Source organism: Miscanthus floridulus, chromosome 8 (assembly GCF_019320115.1).
Source record: "Miscanthus floridulus cultivar M001 chromosome 8, ASM1932011v1, whole genome shotgun sequence".
NCBI lineage: Eukaryota > Viridiplantae > Streptophyta > Magnoliopsida > Poales > Poaceae > Miscanthus > Miscanthus floridulus.
In genome coordinates, this window is record NC_089587.1 from 129,277,790 (window position 1) to 129,300,201 (window position 22,412).

Sequence of the window (22,412 nt, forward strand, 5' to 3'; positions counted from 1 at the left end):
ACATGTATAGACCAGGGACACCACGACGCTGCTCAAAAAATTTGGACCCCGCCCCCGCGCACCTACCCCCACGAAAAATCAAATCGGGCCCGCTAATTCCCTCCCCTAAAAGGCGGTTTATATAAATTCCAAAATCACAGGCCTGGGAGAGACGAGCCGTCGCCCACGTCTTTGTCTCCTCCGATCGGATCTTCTCCACTCCGAGGCAATGGAGAAACCTGCATCAAGGACGTCGCCGTCTACTACCTTCAGTAGATCGGCATCTCCTCCGCTAATTATAAGGAGGACGTCTACTAGGAGATTGTCGTCTCCTCCGTCCAGGAGGTCGCCCGATACTCAGTCATCCAGCAGGAGACTGTCCAGACGGCGGCGTTCCCGTGAAGCCGATGAAGAGGTCGACCCAACGGAGGACACACCTCCTTGTGGACAAGAAGAAAGCCAGAATGAAGACGGTGACTTACCAGGTACGAAGTCGATGGGCCTAGTTTGCTAATAACCCTACCGAGTTATGAATCTCTGCATGAAAGCTCGGTTGCCTGCATAAGCATGACCAATCGATGGAACTGGCATCTTACCATGGGCATGCAAATTGTTTTTTTGGATCCAAAATGATGAGCTGATTGGTGCAGTGCTGTGTTTCCTGTGATTTTCCTTTCGTGTGCTCGTGCTCTTCTCCTGTGTCGTTTGTCAGTTTATTTTTGCAATTTCTTCTTAAGGGGAAATAAATCTCGTATGTATAGCTCATGTGTTTTCTTGTCCTGGTATATCGATGCTGGATTCTTTTTTCTAGGAGTAAAGCAGTTTTAAATTTCACTAGATGCAAAATATCATTATTTGAGTCATAAATATAGATAGTTTTTGCATGTGGACTGATTGTGTGTTTGTTAACCCTTTCGTTTACAGCAAGTTTGTGTGTGGACTGGATTAGTTCGGCACGTGTCATGGTACTACTGCACATTGTCTTATTGAACAAATTTATTATCTCTTTATATCATCATTTAGTGAATATTCTACCAGTGGCACCACCCTGTAGGGTTAATTAACAATTACATATTGTTTCCTATTAGCAATTATGTGTGTATATATATATATATATATATATATATATATATATATATATATATATATATATATATATATATATATATATAGAGAGAGAGAGAGAGAGAGAGAGAGAGAGAACTACTACCTTGTAACTGGCTACAAAATAACTTATTCTGTAGCCACTTTGAGTTACGATAATTACTATGTTAATTTACGAGATTATAGTAACTCCTTACTAAGTGGTTTACTATGAGGTTATGATAAATATCCCCATGTGTTGTAGTAACCCAACTATCGTAAATACGTATTGATATTATCGTAAATTTATTTTGTAGCTGGCTACTGAATATACTCTCTCTCTCTCTCTCTCTCTCTCTCTATATATATATATATATATATATATATATATATATTCAGGTAGCCTGCAAGACAGACATGATTTTAATTTCAGAGCATGAAGCACTTGGTTACTGCTTTAATCATCCATTAGATGTATCAAAGTTCCTATAATTTATGAACAACTAAAGTTAAAAACACTAATTATGTTCTTAATAAATTTAGGATAAAACCTGCGCCAAAATCTTTGATAGAATTGAGGCAGTTCAAAAATAGAAGAAAGCCACATTCTTCAGGAAACCTACGAGGAAACCATTGCATGCAGGAGCAACAAAGGTCCTGGACATGGATACATGGCGAAGTATCTGACCCGAAGGCAACTGATGAATGGAATAATTGAAGAGCAGGCTCGTGCAGCTGCATTAGCAGCAGCAGCCCAACAAAAAAAATGAGACGCAAGCTGAGGTGAAGTTAAAAGAACAGCTTACCATTCAAGCTGCTGAGAGGGAGAGCGACAAGAAAAAAATTCAGCACCTGGGACAACAACTGGAGAATACAAGTAACAAGATTAGAGGAGAACTAAGACAAGAGTTTTTTTCACTACTGGCACAACACAAACAAGCACCAGCACAGGTAATACAACTTCTTAATTGTTAAAAACATCATGGATTTAAACAATATTTGAGTGCTAATGTTTCACCTTATAACGCCAATACAAAGACGCTCCACCCACCTGTGAACCTGCACAATTCACTACTAATCTGCTTAGTGAACATGAAGATGCACATTTAGCACAGGTAATATTTTTTTTGACAAATGACAACTGCAATGCAATGGATACCTACATTTAATCTAGAGGTAATTGTTCATATTTTTTTTTTCAAATATGCAGGCTGGGATGGAAACTGCAATGGCCACAAATAATAAAGCTTTTGATGAACCTACTGTTGTTCCCACTCGCAGCCAAGGAGGAGAACATGTGCAACATGTAATATATTTGAAAAATATCACCTGCAGTTGCATAGATTCTTATAATTGCTTAGAGGTGATTGTTCATTCAAATCTCCTGGATTTTGCAGACTCTAACAGAAAGTGTATTGAGAACACAAAACACAATTCAATCTGGTCGCTTCACTCGCAGAACTGCCAACAGATCTCTTTTCTCAAATGACAAAGAGAATAATGCGCCAGGGAAATTTATTTCATCACAGACACTGAGAAATGCTGCAGCTAAAAAGTGAGATTTGAGAAAGAAAGGCAGAAAGGTATGAGCTGGAAATATAACATTTATCTCTTATAGAAATATAATCAAGTAACATGCAATGGAACGTCTCAATCCTATTTTTCATCCCTGCCATGTGTGAGCGGATTTTGAGTGATCTGGTACATAATTAAAGTTGCAGGGGAAGTAGCTTGTTTAATAAGTAGTCATAGAATTCCTTGTTTAGATTAGTCTTGATAAGGACAGGAGCTCTATACATACGACCATGCTTGGAGATAGAGGCCGAGGAGATCAGCAAGGTTGTCCTAACCGAGAAGGAGGTCCGAAGCTTATCCGGTTTGAGTCACCAAGGTGGAGGCCCAAATCAAGTTCGAGCCTATCTCGGGTTTCAGGACCAGTCTGTCATAAAACTAGTCACACGGGCGCGTACGGGCTCCATTTTCGACGATCCATATATGGATGGAAAGCTAATTAGATAAGGAAGCCAATGCAAGTGGTCTTACATCAAAAACCCTTCGGAATCAACGGGAATCATCGAAACAAGTCAGTGTCCAGAATCTGCCCGGGTGTTGCGACACTGTCTTTTGGTCTGTTGGACCGTGTATCGTGTTTGGGCCCATTAGGGGGCGTGTCTAGGGCGAGTGACATCTAGGGCTCTATAATTAGCAGCCGTCGCTCTCTTTAGGGTTTGAGGTTTTGTTTAGTTCTTGATTTCCTCATGAAACAGACGTCATTTTGCTGCAACTGTGCCGCCAAGGCCGCTTGCTGTGAACCAGGACCCCGGTTCTTGATCTTGATCGCCTATGGCTATTAGTCCTTTCGAATAAAGACTTGAACTCCTTCTTGTTTTCTTAAGCCTCATATTTATTTGCAATTTCAGATTGCGTTCATCCTGTTCTTGCTTGTGTTCTCGTTTTGCTTGCAGGAAAGCCTTCTCAGCGAGGTCAATCGTGTTCGCGTGGTTGATAACCAACGAAGCAGTGGTGTAACGGTTGCAGGGTCCGAATCAGTCTTGGTTCAAAGCTTAGATCATGAACGTCGAGTGTCCACCAATCGATGCTATCATACCTATCGGAAGATCAGGCCTTGTCTACATCAAGTGGTATCAGAGACCTTGTTGTCCGTTAGGTATAACTTTATTTTCTTCTTTAGATTATTACTGTTTTTGCATTACCTATAGTCCACAAAAAGCCAAAAAAATACACCGCCACATATTCCATGTCCTATAGCCTTGTTGTGCCATGCAATTTCATCTCTGTTTCGCGTTGTTGAGTTCGTGTCCTAGGGCAAGTTCTGGTTGCTGGTTTTAGATCGTTTTTAGTACAGTTTGTGTTTTTCCCTTTGTTTTTCATCATAATCCGTGAATACCTTCAAGTCTTGCTGTGTTTTTTTGTATCCATCAAACCCTAATGCACGCCATCTAATTTGTTACACTTGTCTTCACTGTTTGCATCTATCCATAGCTGCCGCAACAACTTTTGCGCTCATTATTTCTGTTTTGTCCTCTAATTCAGAGTTAATTCTTAAAACTGGTCTAGTTTTTGCATACGCACTCAGATTTCGACGTTCCATATATCAAAATCAATCAGAAAAATTTTTGGATCCATCCGTCCCCAGACTTGCTGGGTTCGGAAAATTTTATTTTGACCAAAAACTGGTCACAATATCCTCTTTTCGTGGTCATAAGTTTTTTATCAATTTTGAGCACGTCTTCTGAATTTTCTACAGGCCACACCTTTCACTTGTTTAAGCTCATATTTTCTATGATTACTTCTTTTGTGCTCCCAAGTGGAAAATATTAAAAAAAGAAAAAGAAAAAGTCAAAGAATCCAAAAAACAACGACAACCAAAAAATAGAGAAAAAAGAGAGGGGTAAAAGTGGAACAATATCTAGAGGAGCACATAGAGAGCGCCATTTGAGCTGTGTTTGCGTGTGCTGATTTCTGCCTTGTTCCTAATCATATTCTTGCTGTTCATATCACTTGATACATCTGGTACTTGGAACGTGAGTAGGCCAACAACTAAGACAAGTACTCGAGATACTTATTCAGCTTAGCTATTTAGTTGCAAATATTTCTATTCCTTGCTACTATATTGTGCTTGTCCAAGCTCCACTTTCTTCTAACCAAGTATAGGTTCGTCTTGCAACTATTACACTCAAGCTACAATGGTATCATAGTCACCGACCGATTGCACCGCCTGTTGCTTTGGTAAGAACACTTGTAAGACCGTGGTAAGACGCTTGAGAGTGTGTGACTTTACTCCTTGACCACATCCTATAGTAGCTGATAGGAAAATACATACTTGTGTGTTTTCTTGTTTGATTCTAACAATGACAGGTTGTTCGTATCCACCGACTTATGATGGTATAGGTGCTGATTCGTACATGGGGTGGGAAATTGCCATAGATAATATATTTCCTACTCGCTTTATTTGTCCAAGGAGGAAGGTAAAAAATACAGCTAGTGTTTTACGACATTCCGCTTTATGTTGGTGGGAGTCTTTAGATCCTTCTGATAAACCTCAAACTTGGAATGATATGAAACTCCTTATGCGAGAAACCTTTGTTAATCCACCTCATGTTTTGACTTCATATGCTGAGGTGCACTATTTAGAGAAATAGTCTATTGTTATTCCTCTTGCTATGACTAATCTTCTGTAGGATAATGTACATAAGCGAGAGGATGACATGGAAGAAAATGAGGAGCTCACAACCTCATATGCAAATTCAGAACCATCACTTCACAATGCACCAATTACTCCTGCTGAGAACACAGGTAATGCCCATAGTGCTACACTCACGGAAGGTGAGAATTGTTTTACTGTACTAAATTTTTCTACAAACCATGCTATCATTGAGCAATTGTTAGTGGAACCCTCTCTTGATTTATCTTTGTCCTATGATAATTTGCTTGATGTTCCTTGTGATAAAGATGAATTGGTTGATGATGCTTCAGTTTTACATGTTTTGGAACCAACCACTGGTGCTGAAAATAAACATGTGATTCATATTGCTACTAAAACTGATGAGCTCAAACTGTTGTTTTCTTTACATACTTTGGGTTACATTGAATTTGATGTTTTGTGTAACCTAGATTGTTTGGAGGAGAGTCTTTTTAAATATGTTGATTTGCCTTGGTTTTCTAAACACACATATTATGTTATTGGTAAATATAACAACAAAGGACAATATATGATACATCGAGTATACGTTCGTAGTAATATGAATTCTTCTTTTGTTGTACAAGATTATGATCGTTTAGAGGGTAGCCATAATAATACAAATATTTACTCATGCTCCTCAAAGAAACAAGTTCACTTCCAAGAAGGGGTCCATTGTTGGTTGCTACCTATGTCTGCTAGACCATCTATTCCTGCATTGTCTTTGGTTAGTTCTAATCTTTTGCAGGATAGTGTTGACATACATCGTGTGCATTCGGACCATGGAGTCTACACGCTTGCTAAAAATTTTATGCGAGATGACACGCTAGAAACTTCGAAACATGGTCACGTTCCTTCTCACAATTATTTTAGTTCCCTTTGTCTTTGCAACCCCGTTCTCCTTTGTGTTGTGTAGGATCAGTTTCAAGCACAATCGACGCCGAGGATGGCTTTTCATCAAGAAAGGGAGGATGATAAGGACATGAGCTCCATACATACGACCATGCTTAGAGATAGAGGCCGAGGAGATCAGCGAGGTTGTCCTAACCGAGAAGGAGGCCCGAAGCTCACCCGGTTCGAGTCACCAAGGTGGAGGCCCAAATCAAGTTCGAGCCCATCTCGGGTTCGAGGACCAGTCTGTCATAAAACTGGTCACACGGGTGCGTCCGAACTCTATTTTCGATGATCCACATATGGATGGAAAGCTAATTAGATAAGGAAGCCAATGCAAGTGGTCTCACGTCAAAAGCCCTTCGAAATCAACAGAAATCGTCAAAACAAGTCAGCATCCATAATCTACCAGGGTGCTGCGACACCGTCTTTTGGTCCGTTGGGCCGTGTATCATCTTAGAGCCTATTAGGGGGCACATCAAGGGGGAGTGACATCTGGGGCTCTATAATTAGCAGCCGTCGCTCTCTTTAGGGTTTGAGGTTTTGTTTAGTTCTTGATTTCCTCATGAAACAGACGTCGTTTTGCTGCAACTGTGCCGCCAAATCCACTTGCTGGGAACCAAGACCCCGTTTCTTGATCTTGTTTGCCTGTGACTATTAGTCCTTTCAAATAAAGACTTGAACTTCTTGTTTTCTTAAGCCTCATATTTATTTACAATTTTAGATTGCGTTCATCCCGTTCTTGCTTGTGTTCTCGATTCGCTTGTAGGAAAGCCTTCTCGGCGAGGTCAATCGCGTTCGCATGGTTGATAACCAATGGAGCAGTGGTGTAACGGTTGCGGGGGTCCAAATCAGTCTTGGTTCGAAGCCTAGATCGTGAACGTCGAGTCTACACCAATCGACGCTATCATACCTATCCAAAGATCGGGCCTTGTCTACATCAAATCTACCATTGATGGTTTCTTGCTGTGTTACCTGGTAAAAGAACTCATTTTAGTAGTAGTAGTTTGTGCTCAGTTTTAATGGCTGCTAGTCTTGGTCACTTTTACTTGTGGTAACTCAGAAAACTCACTGAATAAAGCAATGAATCCCACCACTGATTATTCTAGGAGATAAAAAGTTGCTATTTTTTTTAAAAAAAGATGTTGCATAATGCACACATCTCACATGGATAGGGATATAATACCGGGGAAAGTGCTTGTTAGTTGCAAGATTCTGATTTGTGCTCTTAAATGAAATTATTTATGGTGAGACTATTATGCCATTTGTGCTCACACATTAGTATTTTTTAGGTCACACTTTTGATCAGATAGCATATAGGTGTAGTTTTCAATCTAAAATGTGCCCCTTTGAACACTTGTCTAAAATCAGCCTTGAGCTATTGAAGATGGCACAATTGTGCATAGCATATTATGTGTCTCTGCTTATCTCTGTTACCTAGGTTAATGTGAGTATTAGAGAGCATAGGTGCAGTTTTCCATTAGTAAATTTCATCGATCAGCAAGCTACAGTTCCAGCCCTCGCTCCTTCTTGTATGTATGTGCATCACATGAATAAATAGTTCAGTCCAGATTTGGCTAGCCATGAATTAAACTAATGAGAGTTAACCCATCACTAGTAGTACATGGCTAGTGTGCTTGCAGTGGTAGCTCATCTAAGTCAAGAATGTCTGAGAAAAACAGAGCCGACCCTCTGTATCCTCTTGCTTGTGTGATGATGATATGTTTTATTTGTTCGTCTAGCTACCTGTGAATTTGATTTTTGTTTTTTAATAAAATTCCCTTTTTTGTAAGATGATACATCTGAGGAAGATGACAGCTGCACAAAAAAAGAATAGTTATAGAAACTTGCCTTTTTTTGCTCATCATCATTCTGTAGTTGTTTTCTTTCCACTAAGGAGACTACTGGAGCTTAGATGCATGCTGGATTTATTAGAAATCTAAATGAACACTTACTTTTTTTCTTAGCACTTTGAGCTCTTTACATCTTCCTAGTTTTGTTTTGTTTCAAAATTCTTGGTTCAGTTGCACAAGTACTTATGCTTTAGTGATTTGTAGTTCTATACTCTAAAGTGCTATACTACTTCTATGCCTTCCTAAGTAATGGTTTAACCAATTCATACAACTATGTTTTTGTGTGCAGTGTTGTTTCACTTTTATAGAGCTGCTATTGATCTGCATAAACTACCCTTTCACCGTTAATATTTTTAATTACTAATGCATATGCAATTATCACTGTTTCTATTGAGCAGGAAGACGAACCTTGAATCTTGAGAAGATTGCTCAGACTCTTTGGAAGGATGAACTTAATCAAGAAATCTGCAATGACAACGAACCTTTCATTTTTGTGTGTTAAGAGTCCTTAGTTTAATTATTTAGTTTTTGAACTATCAGGCTTCTTTTTAATTTTCTTATTGTAAACGTTACTGAATGTGGAAGATCAAAGTTATTAATATCATTGCCCTTTTGTGCTATTTGATTTTGTAATTTTGTAAATTTATGTGCCACTAATCTTCATTATTCAGCAAATAAAAATGGATGCAATATAAAATAGCAGCGAACCTAATGTCGATGCAATAGTTTGTATTGCATCAAACCTTATATCGATGCTATAGTTTGAATTGCATCGAACCTAATGTTGATGCAATAGGTTGTATTACACCAAACCTAATATTGATGCAATAGGTTTTATTGCACCGAACCTAATGTTGATGCAGTATGGTCTATTGCACCGAATGTTAGCCGTTGTAATTGAAATTCTTATTGCATCAAATTAATTAGATGTATTACATCTACATGATTTTGATGCAATAACCTTTTTGCATCTCTCTATCTTGATGCAAGAGACATCTTTGGCCGATGCAATAGCGACCTCGCATCAAAACAATTTTGATGCAAGAGACAGCGGATGGCTGATGCAATAGCAAAGTCTCGCATCGGTCCTAGCAAACCGATGCGACAAGGCTATTGCATCTAGAGCTATTGCATCGGCTCGCATCAAACACAAAATTGATGCGGTACCTAGCTATGGCATCAATTTTGGCCCTATTACATCAAAAATTTGCCGGTGCAATAGGGTCAAAAATTTGTAGAGGCTTATGTGGAGTTCATAGGTAGGGAATAAAAAGCGAGGCTTACTTGAATTGAATTTATTGCTAAGTTAGACGCTTGGATCACAGGAGCAACAAGTCATACAAAATGATCAAGATGTGCAAGTGTGTGGTATTTGGTGGAAGTGGTACTCCTTTGAGAACTTCCCTTCCTCTAGCTTCCTTTTTGAGAGGGCATGGCTACCTTATTCTTTCTCTCTTCTCTATTTTTTTGAACTATAGAGCTTTTTGCTCTTCTTTCTCTCTCTTATTTTTCTCGGTAGCCCAGTGTAGAAGTAGCATATCTATCTACATGGAGTGTACATGATCTTGATCAAAGGATAAGTCAAGCTTCTCTACTCAGATCAATAAGGCTTGACAAAGCTCAAAACAAACAAGTAGTTTTTTGTGTAGGCTTATCATATTGGGAAAGCATATATATTTGGCTCTGGTAGGAAATTTTCACCATCGAGGAACTTCTAGCAAGTTTTTTTATCTTTTTGTAAGAACAAAACTCCAGGTTATCTCAGCCATTCCTTAGACAGGTTAAAAAGATTTACTCTAATCTTTGCTATAACATATCTCACAAAAAGCCAATACTTGGTTCTAGCATTCGCAACCCACAAAAGCAGTCAACTTAAGATGAACTCTAATTTTACATGCTCAAAACTTGAGAAGTAAAGGGTTGTATAGCAAGCTTTTGCAAAGTATCACAGAGCAATTATTCATCATTTCCAAAAGGTGTGTAAACATCAATTTCAAAGCAAGAGTGATTAAGGCAGTTTTAATGATTCTTCTCTACATTGATTATAATAGCATAGTTGTCTTACATATTCTATTGTTTTCAATTATGCTATCATTACTGTATCTCTATATCATCATTCATTTTATTGTTATTATCATATTTATATTATTATAATTTTTATATATTTTTTCTTTTTCTTTTTTGATACATAGAATTAATGTAGGTAAAAGAGTAGATGTGAATGTCATCATACCTGAGCGGGGAGGTTCTCCCCCAAGCTTGCCTTTTGCGGAAATCAAAATCTTCTTCTCAGGCGGCTCTCCTTGAATCTTTCTTCATTTATTGCTACTATGATAATTTTTTTACTAAGCCTAACTATTATGAGATTTATTTTATTGGGTTTTTTAGATTCTATTACTATGAATTTATTCTAAGTGCTAGTACTTCATGAGTACCTTTATTGAAAATGTAAACATGCAATGCATATAATAACCTAACATGTAATGCAAAGTTGGAAAGGGAAATATGCAAATGCAACCTATACTAAATGCGGTAGAAATGCAGTAAAAGCGTACCTTCTAGTACTGACTCATGGTTGTGCATCCTTACATGGGGGTTCTTCTTCCTTGTATGGGAATTCTTCCTCCTTGTTTTCTTCAGGGGTACTCATAGGATTGAGCGACGATGATGTAGATGATGCTTCTTTCTTCTTGCACCATGTCCCTCGTGGCTTTGGCTTATTCTTGTGAGGCTCTTCCTTCTCAATTGGCTTTGGCTTTCTAGTTCTTCTCTTCTTTGGTTGCTTCTTTCTTTCATGTTTCTCATAAAAGATAGGTTTTCTAGAGGCAAAAGCAAAGGTTTCTTTCCTTCCATCTAAGTGGAATTGAATGCATCCAGATGCCACATATATACAAGCATTAGCAGTATTGAGAAAAGGATGACCAAGGATGAGGGGTGCATCTCTATCATTTAGCATGTCTAATATCACAAAATCAGCTGGAACATAAGCACCTCTAATTCCGACCAAATGGTTAGTGGCTATACCTTCTACATGGCAGACTAACTGATCAGCTAGTTGCAAATAGACATAAGTTGGAGCTAATTTAGTGTAAAACAAGTTTTCATAAGTTTCCTTAGACATTATGTTCACACTAGATCCAAGATCACAAATTGCATTTTCAAAAGTATGAGGACCAATAGAGCAAGTAATAACATGACTTCTAGGATCACCTTTCTTAATAGGAACACCCAACCATCTAAACCAAAATCATACCTTGATGTGGCAAGGTTGGCGATCTCCATGAATTCTTTAGGCTTGCTAGGAATTCTTCCTTTCTCATAAGATGGGATAGCAGCTGCTAATTGTGCTAATTGGATTTCTAGCATCTTATTAAAGCTAAGTTGATTCTTTATAGCGGAAGAGAAAGCATCCAATTTAGTATTTATGTTTTCCAACATCTTATCATTAGCATGGAGTTTCTTATTTATACCATCAATCATTCTATCTTGACTATAGACAAGATCCTTAAGGAAAGGATAACCATTACCTTGATTACTCAGACGTTGCGAATAATTATTGTAATTATTACCTTGGTTGTTGGAGCGCTGATTCCATCCTTGATTTTGAGGATGAAAACTATTGTCATTATTGATAAAGTTGAGGTCTTCATGGTTCTCTGGGCAGAAATTGCCTGAATGTTCGGTCTCTCCACAAACTTCACAAGTCATGTGGGTGTCCATGGCTTGTATAGTTTCTTGGGTACTCATTTTCTCACAATTTTCTAGTCTTTTTGCGAGCAGATCTACCTTGGCTGCAAGCATGTTAGATTCTTTAAGAGAATGCATACCTCATCTGTGGGGCTATAGTCATTCATCACTCAATCCTTGGTTGGAAACCATCTTCTCGGTCAATGCCTTAGCATCTGTGACATTAAGCGAAAAGAATGCTCCTCCAATGGCAGCATCCAAATGGCTCCTATCCAATGGAACTAAGCCATGGTAGAAGTTCTGGATCAAAAGCGAGTCTTCCATATCATGGTGTGGGCATGTGATGACATACTTTTGCATATGTTCCTAGGCTTTAGAAATTGACTCATTGGCTTGCTATTAAAAGCTAGAGATTTTGTTGCGAAGAGCATTGGTCTTACGCATCGGGAAGAACTTAACTAGGAAAGCATTGGAACACTTTTCCCATGTATCAATAGCGCTGCGATTCGAGTAGAACCATTGTTTTGCTTTTCCCAATAAGGAGAAGGGGAAAAGACAGAGACATATGGCCTCTTGGGTCACTCCCTTAATGGTAAAGGTGCTACAAATCTCCAAAAAGTGTTGGAGATGCGCATTAGCAACTTTGTGGGCTTTACCACAGAAATGACTAGCTTGCACCATCATGATCAATGCGGGCTTAAGATCAAAGTGAGTGTCCGCATTAATGACATCAGGGCCAGTGGCTACATTAGCAACTGAGGGGGTAGAAAACTCATGGATGGTCTTATTGGCCATGATCGTGCTAGGAAGAAAAGAAGGTAACTAAAAAGAAAATGAAAAAGGAAAAGAAGAGTTGCTAAGATGGATAACTAACATGCACCAGTTGCCTTCCCCGACAACAGCGCTAGAAATGCTTGTTGATGGTTCGTATGTGTGTATATAGGAAAGGGGATTCTGCAAGCGCACAGAACTATCGTGTAGCACTTCACTCGGTGAGTACCAAGTATCAAATTTATATTTTCCCAAAGGACGGCGGTTCGGCGTGTCAGGGAGTGTAGCTAGGTAGACTAGGTAGGTAGGTTTAGCAACACGGGGTTGGTGAATGAAGAACGTAAAAGAAAAGATAAAAAGATTGACCACACAAACAGAGGTAACTAGAAGCGTAGTGTAGCTAAGTGTAAGAAGTAGAGTATGTAATCTTAATGCAACAAAAGTAACTTAATGATAGTGAGATCGTCCTTAGTACGAGGTGATATGAACCCGCTAGGGTTTGTTCCTAATCTTTCAATGAGAGGTGTGGGATAACTCGATTGATAGGTGGAGACGATGTTCACGGCCCGACTACAGCCTTCCAAGTTGCGCCTTAGCAACCGATACACCACCTCCAATGGCTGCCACGATCTTGTGGAGCGCGTCACCCGGCCACTAGGGCACTCGTCCTGCAAGCAATCAAAGAACTAGCAAGAACAAGTATAGCAAGTACTGAATTACTAGATGTAGATGAAAGTTTCAAACTCGGTCTCAATTAAGGTGGGGTTCCGAAGACAAGAAGACGGGCGGCTGATCCAGCACGCGCGCTTACAAGCAAGTAGCGAGAGCTAAACTTGATCTAAACAAAACCCGACTATTCTTGGTGGCGGCTAAGGAGTATATGAAGGTGGAAGGACGACCAGGGGGGTGTTGGGGTCATTCTCCAACCCTAAGACGTGTCCCTAATGGACCCAACTTGATACACGGCCCATTGGACCAAACTAAGGTGATGTAGCACCTTTGGACAGACAAACTCTCAGTCGTAATTCAGTCATTGCAGCCACCTCAAAATAGATATGCACTTGATTCTAGATCCATATGAAAACAGACTTCATAAGGATTCCATGAAGTACTTGAACGCCCCAATCCAAGTCCGTATGCGACCGTGGTGACCATCACAAGTTGGAGCTGTCCTAGAGTCCGAATTCAACCTCCGTGAATCCTTGTCCCTTTTCGGTCCTCTCCCTGGTTCCTAACCAAAACAAGAGTGCACACATCTCCATGGTCTAAATATGATGGAAAGGAACTCAAGAGTGAACTTACTTGATGATTAATGTGACAAGCACGGGCGCGAGTAATAGGACCAGAAACTAGTACTCGTGTTGGCGTGGATGTATCATTGGTGTTGATGTCCTCATCATCCTGCCCTTCTTGCATTTGAGGCTTCCTCGACTCAAGCTCATCTTCTTCTCCCAAATATGGCTTCAAATATGCAATGTTAAATGTGGGACTAACCCCAAATTCTACAGGAAGATCGAGTTTATATGCATTATCATTAATTTTCTCTAACACTTTAAATGGTCCATCAGCCCTAGGCATCAATTTAGACTTTCTGAAATCAGGAAACCTATCCTTTCTCAAGTGCAACCAAACTAAATCTCTAGGTTCAAATATTAGTTCCTTTCTACCTTTATCACCAGCAAACTTATATTTAACATTCATACGCTCTACGTTTTCTTTAGTTGTTTCATGCAGTTTTAACATCAATTCAGATACCAACTGATATGAACCCGCTAGGGTTTGTTCCCGATCTTTCGATGAGAGGTGTGGGATAACTCGATTGATGGGTGGAGATGACGTTCACGGCCCGACTACAGCCTTCCAAGCTACGCCTTAGCAACTGATACACCACCTCCAATGGCTGCCGCGATCTTGTGGAGCGCATCACCCGGCCACTAGGGCACTCGTCCAGCAAGCAATCGAAGAACTAGCAAGAACAAGTATAGCAAGTACTGGATTACTAGATGTAGATGAAAGTTTCAAACTCAGTCTCAATTAAGGTGGGGTTCCGAAGACAAGAAGACGGGCGGCTGATCCAACACGCGCGCTTACAAGCAAGTAGCGAGAGCTAAACTTGATCTAAACAAAACCCGACTATTCTTGGTGGCGGCTAAGGAGTATATGAAGGTGGAAGGATGATTAGGGGGGTGTTGGGGTCATTCTCCAACCCTAAGATGCATCCCTAATGGACCCAACTTGATACACGGCCCATTGGACCAAACTAAGGTGATGCAGCACCTTTGGATAGACAAACTCTCAGTTGTAATTCAGTCATTGCGGCCGCCTCAAAATAGATATGGACTTGATTCCTGATCCATATGAAAATAGACTTCATAAGGATTCCATGAAGTACTTGAACACCCCAATCCGAGTCCATATGCGACCGTGGTGACCATCACAAGTTGGAGCTGTCCTAGAGTCCGAATTCAACCTCCGCGAATCCTTGTCCCTTTCGGTCCTCTCCCTGGTTCCTAACCAAAACAAGAGTGCACGCATCTCCATGGTCTAAATATGATGGAAAGGAACTCAAGAGTGAACTTACTTGATGATTAATGTGACGAGCATGGGCGCGAGTAATAGGACCAGAAACTGGTACTCGTGTTGGCGTGGATGTATCGTTGGTGTTGATGTCCTCATGACGAGGGGTGTACTGCTCTTAATTCAATCAGGCACAAAGCACAACAAGCCCTACATTTTAATAACTAGACCCAATGTGGTGGAATACAGAGGAAAGACAGGGCTATCACCACCTGCCACTACCACAATCTATCTGGTGATCTACCTACAGGCAAGATATAGCCTAAGCACCACGCTTAATCTATAAACTCGCTGTTTCGATCCAAGCTCCAGTGAAATAAGATCGAAACACCCTAACTAGATGGTAGAACAAGTACTAACGATGAATGAACAAAACACTAAGATAATAAAGATGCAAATGCCAAGGGACAAGCACCTAGGCTCACTAATGATAGACAATAGTAAGACAGGACTTGAACTAAGCAAGGCTATATTACTAAATAAAGTACTCAACAAAGTAAAGTACTAAATAAAGTAAATGCTAAAAGAAAGATTACAAGAGGAGCTATACCAGACCAGAAGACTCTTCTAGAGTGTAAGGTGAGCTCCTCTCTACTCTATCACTGCTAGCTAGCTACTACTTCTAAACTACTACTCTAGGGAGCTTCTGAGAGCTTAGAACGCTTGGAATGCTTCAGAGCCTCTTGAGTGATGATCTCCACCAGGCACCACAACCCCTTTTATAGTGTGTAGAGGGCATGGGGGTACTTGTAAGCAATGATGAGGTGGTGGAGTGTCGGCTGACTTTGGCCACGGTAGGCCGACCGTCCATTGCACCGCCTAACCATCCAACGGTGATGGATGGCCTCTAGATGGCGTTTGCATGTAGGTAAGTCGGTTGTCGTGGTCAGGAAGGTGATTTGGAGGTTGGTTTGGCCCCCTCCAAGTGTATGACAGCGGGCCCGTGGATCCAAGGTAGCTCAACATCATCCTTTGGATCAAATCAAGTTGGATCAATGGTGGAGAAGCAGTGTGGAGGCCTTCACATGGATCAGTGATGTGTCAAGAGGGGTGGGGCCATCGGGCGATGCCACATGGTGTCGGCCGACATGGCATGTGGGCCCATGGCCCCCCTACCACGTCCCATTGCCTCCTATGCACATCATTTGTCCATTTTTGTATTTTTTCCTGCATACAAATAAATTTTACAAGTACAAGTGGAACTAGATGAATTATAAACAAAATATGGCACATGTGATGTTGTTTTACCTTGGTTTGGGTGGATTGTTGATGGTCAAATTGGGTGTTTAGTGACCATCAACACTTATCTTTGGTTTGGCTAAGAACCGCACCAACAACGTAGTCACTGGCATCAGAATTATTTTGAACGACAGCGACCAATAGGGGGTCGGATGATTGGCACTGAGATGAGTGCTTTCTAAAGAGTGTAGAAAACATTTAAGCTCTCATCTGTGAGCTCAAAAGGTGCATCCTTGGCTAACAGGTTCGTGAGGTGTCTAGAGATTAAATCTTTGATGAATCGTCTATAATTCCCTACATGACCGAGGAAGCTGCGGATTCCTTTAATGTTCACAGGGGGTGGTAGTTGCTCGATGACCTCGATCTTAGCCTTATCTACCTCAATCCCCCTTTTGGACACAAGGTGCCTAAGGACGATGCCTTCTCTGACCATGAAATTGCACTTTTCCCAGTTAAGTACCAGATCCTTGTCTTGGCATCTTTGCAAGACTTTGTCTAAATTCTCAAGACAATGATCGAAAGTTTTTCCATAGACTAAAAAGTCATCCATGAAAGCTTCCATCATTTCTTCAATCATGTATAAGAAAATAGACATCATACACCGTTGGAACGACGTGGGTGCATTGCATAGCTCAAATGACATTCGTGGGTACGCGTACGTTCCATACGGGTAGGTAAACTTTGTCTTGCTCTGCTCATCAGGGTGGATGGGAATATGATGATACCCTGAATACCCATCAAGGAAATAGAAGAAAAAATGCTTTACCAACCACTCTAACATTTCATTAATGAAGGGCAGTGGGAAGTGGTCTTTCTTTGTAGCCGAGTTGAGTTTTCGGTAATCTATACACATTCTCCACCCCGTGATGGTTCATTGTGGGATCAATTCATTTTTATTATTCTCCATGACCGTCATTCCTCCTTTCTTAGGTACCACTTGGATGGGACTAACCCAATCGCTGTGTGGCATGGATAAATTATCCCAGTGTGAAGAATTTTGAGGACTTCCTTCTTCATGACTTCCCTCATCGCATTGTTCAACCTATGCTAGGGCTCTCTAGACGATGTGCTAGAGGGATCTATTGGATGCGGTGGGTATAAAACATTAGACTTATCCCCTTATGGTCTTGAAGGGAATACCCAAAGACTGGCATATGTTTTCTAAAACGGCGATGAGTTTTAGTGTCGCCATTCAGGAAAGCATAATGTACTCTAGCGGGTAGGGGCTTAAGTTCAACTAGAGGTCATGTTGGCGCTTCCTCCTTAGGAAGATCAATGGTTTTGCCTAAATCATCCTCCTCTTCGATGAAGAGTTTAGCATCTTTTTCTATGGTCGACTCGGGAGATTCAAAAGGTGAAACCAACATGACTTGTTTGGGTAGTTTTGGATATGGGAGAGATTCTGCCACTGAGTTTTTAGCTCAAGTGATAGGAATGGAAAAAGTATCTCTCCCCAGTTTTATGTCTAGGTCCCCTGATCTTGGTGGTTCTAACAAGATTTTTTCTAGGGGATGCCCTATTAGGATGTCAAACACCTGAATGTCAAAGACATGGAAGTCAAGGGCCATTTTGACATTGCCATTATGTCCTATGGTATTATGGATAATTATGAGTCCTCGTAGGCTCAAATTTAGGGCATTCCTGAAGGACTTGGCGAAGGGAGGGAAAGGTTCATCACCCAAGTGGGTGGATGCAAATGATGCAGACATGAGATTTGCTCCCATAGTTGGGTTATACAACACATCTACCATGTTCCTTTGGATTTTCCATCGAATGGTTGAAGAAGGGGTCTGAATCTGAATTTCTTCAGAAGAAAGCTCTGCTTCCTCTACCCATTCGCTACACATTATAATAGTCAACTCCTTAATGGATTCCCTAAGGGTTTCTTTGTCTAGTGGGTCGAGGGGAGTGATAGGAACTAGGGATTTCTTTTGGCATGAATATCTCAAGGTATTTCCAAAGTCTTCGAATAGATCATCCTCGAAAAATGGAAGGTTCGAAGGTTGGAAACCTTCCTTCGGATCTTTCGGTTCAAGTGAGAGTCTCTAGATTGGTGGTATAGGTTCAGAGTCAGTTGAAGAGACTTCCTCATGGCTTGGCTTGGGTTCTACACGGAGGGTTCTAGGGGAGGAGTGTTCTCTAGAATATGGTCTAGAAGTGCTTTTGCTTCCTCTATGGTTTTATACATGAACGAACCTCTGGCAGCTATGTCAAGCTGTAGGGCAGATTCCTTGCTAAGAGCAAACCAAAATGTTGTAACAACACATGGTTTGGTACTGACATGTTTGGGCCAGAACGTGATAGGATTGAAAATCTATCCTTGGCTGCATCTTGTTGGCATTTCTTAGCACAATCACCAAGTATGGAGTATGAATCCATCCTCGGCAATGGTGCCAAAAATGCTTGTTGATATTTCTTAGCACCATCACTAAGATTTAGTAAACCTTAGCAACATAGCCAAGAAACATCAACATGATAGTTCTTAACAATTACAGAAAATATCCACAAGCGCACGAATCCATCATTGTAGCATTTCACCTAGAAGTACTCAGGGTATCATTATTTACATTTTACCAAAGGAAGGCATGATATAAAGAGTCTAGTATGGATATGAACAAGATTACATGCTTGTAAAGTGAACCAAGGTTTATGGCAGGGGTAAACATGGTATAATTTAGGATAGTGTGACACACAATTGGGCCCACCTCAAGGATAAAAGAGAAAGAAAGAATGTTCCTAAGCAGAGCAGGTTTGTTCTAATGTAGCCATGCAAAGAATAGTTGATGATCATACAAATTACATGGTTAGAGCTAGATCTAAGTGTAAGATGGGTTGGGAGGCCACCGAGTATTTGTCTACCAGCAACCTCATGTGACAATTTAGACTCCTACACCCTACCAGAATGAGGGGGATTACAAGGGACGGATAGGGCTATCACCACCTACTGCCTACCCTCAACCGTGGAGTAGGAAATGTATTCACCTATTCCTCCATACCTGAGCACCACGCTTGTGTACACAGAAACTACCCACATCCCCCAGGACTTCGACCCTACAGATCGACAAGCATAGGACATGGGCACACCTGTAGGCACGATGATCCGCCACCTCAAATTAGCTTAATTCTAATGAATAAGTTATATGAATGGTTAAGCATAAAATTCTACATGTTAAGTGTTGACGGTCCTTAACTATCACTTTTGACCAACAACATTGCACTAAAATGGAAGTAAATCAATATTGTTGGTATTTGTTAATGCACACAGAGAAATCCGCAAGCGCATGGATACCGATGTAGCTTTCACCCGGGAGTATTCTAGGGTATTGTATTTATCCATAGGGAAACAATGGTTAAAGAAGTTGATAGCTAACCATCATGTATCTACTAACTTAGTATACCAACTAAACTAAATGGGGTACGTGATATACGATAAAATAGGGTGACACACAAGAAGTTCTACTCTAGATAGGATAAAGTGAAAGCATAGCTAACTGAGAGGACAACGAGTGAGTGAGTTTCCTAAGTTCTTCTCTATATTCTAGAGCAGACCAGATAGGATAACTAAGAATGGGTAAGACATAGAGATCACACATAATAACACTTTGTGGCAATAGTACCTTTCTAACCCTCGAAGGAGGTGAGAAAGAGTGGTCGGGAGAAGGCTGCCAAAAAGCTCTACGAAAACACCAATCCAAATGTGATGGATTGCAAAGGCCTTATAGACATGTCACCTCTAGGGCTACCACAACTATCCATGGGATTGGGCGTAAACTCAGGCAAACACCAGCCTAGACACCACATCTATGATAACGATTACTACTCTAGTCATGTACGATAACTAAAGCACTCGATGCGAGCGGAGATCCCATGCTAAGGTGTGATACAACTATACTAACCATACTTAGCTAAACAACAAGGCATGAACTTGATAAACAATAAAAAAGATACTAATATATTGCATAGAAAGTAATATATTGAAATAAGCAAAGTACTATAGGAGAGATACAAAGCTATACTAGACTCCTGAAGACCGCTCCAGACTCTAAGAAGAGGCCCTCTTCACTCTAACTCCCACTAAAGCTCACACTAAGACTACATCTTGAGAGTAGAGAGAGTTTCTCTTGTGATGTGTGTTACAAGTGAGCGTTGAGGGTCCTATTTATAGCCTAAGGTGGAGTAGGGGTTACTCCAATGCCACGTCATCAATCTAGGTGACACCTTCTCCTTGCCCTTGGATCAAACCGACCTTGAACTGCCATAAATCAACACATAGGATTGCTCCCAAGTGTGTTTCCTTGCATGTGTCCGAAGGAGAGGCGGTAGAGTGGCTGAGGGGCACTGGGCGGCGTAGGTAGGGCATCGGCCGGCACCCACTATTGAGTGGCCCCTCCTCGTTCAGTGTGGGGCCCCTTGGGATGTAGTAGAGTGTGGGTATGAACACCATTTGTCCAGTTGAGAACCCAACATACCGAATGGTGAGTCACCAATCCATGTGATGCTTCTTTTTGGCCCTTGATCATGCACCGACTTGCAATCAATGGTGGAGAAGGCTTGGAGGTATGTTTCTTGGCCATTTCCCATAGATTGGTGAGGTGGCATGGGTGGGGCCACACCGAGCGGCGCCACCAAGTGGCCCATGGTGGCCCACCTTGCTCCAATTGCTTCTAGTTGCTTGATTTTTGGTATTCTTGTATAGTTTTCCTACATGAGCAAAGATCTCCAAGTACAAGTGGAAATATATGAATTATAAACATAAATCATTACTCAAGTTGTTGTTTTCTTCCATTGTTGGTGCAATGTTGATGGTCAAATTAGGCATTTAGTGACCGTTAACAAGGTCCCCCACACTAAACCTTTGCTTGTCCCGAGCAAAGCGGGAAAACAAAGTTTCAAGTGTAACTTGATATGAAACAAGACTTCAAAAGATATGATGCTAACATAAAAGATATACCAAGTCGTACCTCATACCTTGTGGATTTTGAAGTGCCTACCATGTCGCCTTGAGCGGTTGAAAAGTGGAACAACTTTTGACACCAAGTCGTCACTATCCCCTATGAAGCATACTTGGAGTTTTTATAACTTTGCAATAGAAAACTTAGCGCATTCTTCTCCTCAAATGGTACTCTCAAATCACTCAATGGTGTTTGTATCCTCACCAAGACATTAGTTTTTTGCCTTACATCATACTTCTAATAGGCTTATGTGGAGTTTGGGTAGGATAAGAGTAAAGTACACTTGCATTGCATATATTGGTAAGTCAAACAATGGATCTATGGAGAAAATATCATACACTCAGATCAAGGTGTGCATGTGTGTGGAAATGGGCTAATCATGATTACTCCATAGCATGATATGATTCTTTCTCCACCTTTTATTTGAGAGCATGGCTATGTTTCTCTTTTTTTCTTCTTTATATTTCTTTTATTTCTTTTTTCTATGGACCTTCTTGTGTCCACATTTCTTTTTCTCTCTTTTTTTCAATACTTTTTGCATAGCCCATGCTCATTTGTATGGATTATGGAGAAAGATCTTGCTAACAAACATGGAGTATATATTTGGTAGAAACAGAAAGGCATGTTTTTGCTAACTTCCAGTGTAGAAGTATAGCATATATTTGGTGGAGTCTACATGACCTTGATCTTAAGAGCATGATAGAATTCTCAACACAGGTCACAAAGTTTGACAAAGCTCAAAGCAAAAACAAGTAGCATATATGGAAGGTTTTCAACATATAGCATGATATTTAGCTTTGGTAGGAAATCTCACCATTGAGGAGAAGCGAGGCTATTAATTTTGATGTTTGATCAAAACAAAAATCTCCAAGAGCTTACATAGAAAGATAGGATTTCTTTAGTCTCTACCATATCTCACTTCACAACAACTTAGTTGACATGTTTCTCTAATATAGATATGTCCACAAGTAACAAGCATATGAACTAGGAATAAAGTTTATGTTGGCCAATCTTTATAAAGTCTCATAGTTTGGCATGATCCATATTTTAAGTTTTGATTTTAGCATATAGCATTTTTCAATCATATGAAATTTAGAAGAACAAAGCAAGAGTGGGCAAAGGGAGTGCAAACCAGCATGGCAAAGTGGCAGAGGCCTGAGAGGTGGAAGAGAAGAATCA

The 22,412-nt window shown here is 40.5% G+C and overlaps 1 long non-coding RNA gene across 2 annotated transcripts; it reads left to right on the plus strand.

The window, feature by feature from the left end:
• The first annotated feature begins 178 nt into the window (after window positions 1–178).
• On the plus strand, window positions 179–6,840 carry LOC136473542 (uncharacterized). 2 transcript variants are annotated; one of them, XR_010762665.1, is made up of 7 exons: window positions 179–464; window positions 904–944; window positions 1,606–2,013; window positions 2,101–2,177; window positions 2,273–2,368; window positions 2,460–2,645; window positions 3,528–6,840. It is a non-coding gene; the product is annotated as an uncharacterized lncRNA (long non-coding RNA). The 2 variants fall into 2 exon arrangements; XR_010762666.1 differs by lacking the exon at window positions 904–944.
• The last annotated feature ends 15,572 nt before the right edge of the window (window positions 6,841–22,412 follow it).